This window comes from Muscardinus avellanarius (genome assembly GCF_963383645.1).
Source record: "Muscardinus avellanarius genome assembly, chromosome: 5".
Taxonomy (NCBI): domain Eukaryota; kingdom Metazoa; phylum Chordata; class Mammalia; order Rodentia; family Gliridae; genus Muscardinus; species Muscardinus avellanarius.
Window position 1 is genome coordinate 76,957,112 of NC_137790.1, and position 696 is coordinate 76,957,807.

A 696-nucleotide genomic window follows, 5' to 3' on the forward strand; every position below is an offset into this window, starting at 1 on the left:
TGGCTGCCTGGCTCACTATGATTTCATTTCCTCTCTCTTTGGGGCCTCAGTGGCCAAGTTTCAGCTTCAGAATTGCTTCTGGTTTGAGCTAATTGGTCCAGCAATAGTCACCTGACCCACACCAGGCCAATCAGGTGATCTCTTCCAGGATTGTGTGTGTGTGTGTGTGTGTGTGTGTGTGTGTGTGTGTGTTGCTGAGGATTGAACCCAGAGGCATCCGAACTCTGAGCTATATCTCTGGCCCTATATTTTATTCTTTATTTTGAAATAGGGTCTCAGTAAGTTTCAGAAGTCTTCACTAAGTAGCTGAGGCTAGCTTCGAACCTGCGATCCTCCTGTCTCAGCCTCCCAAGTACTGGAATTACAAGCGTGTGCCACCACGCCCGGCTTCCCAGGGATTTTTAAAATAGGCTCCGTTTTAGCAATAGTGGCTATCTTTCCTACACCTGTCATGTGCACAGCATGGTGCTGAGTGTTTTAAACATTATATCCTGTCATGACAAGTGTTCTCTGCTGCTTATTCTTCAGATAAGGCCCGGGAGCCCCCAAAGGTGGGCTCTCCAGAGGTTTGGGGTGGGGTGGGGAGCGGCTGCAGGAGGAAAGCTGGAGCAATGTTGGGGCAGCGGCACCTGAGCCATGTCATGCGGAAACAAGGTCTGTCAACTTTTACCACCCAGGTCCCTGGGGTCACCGGGC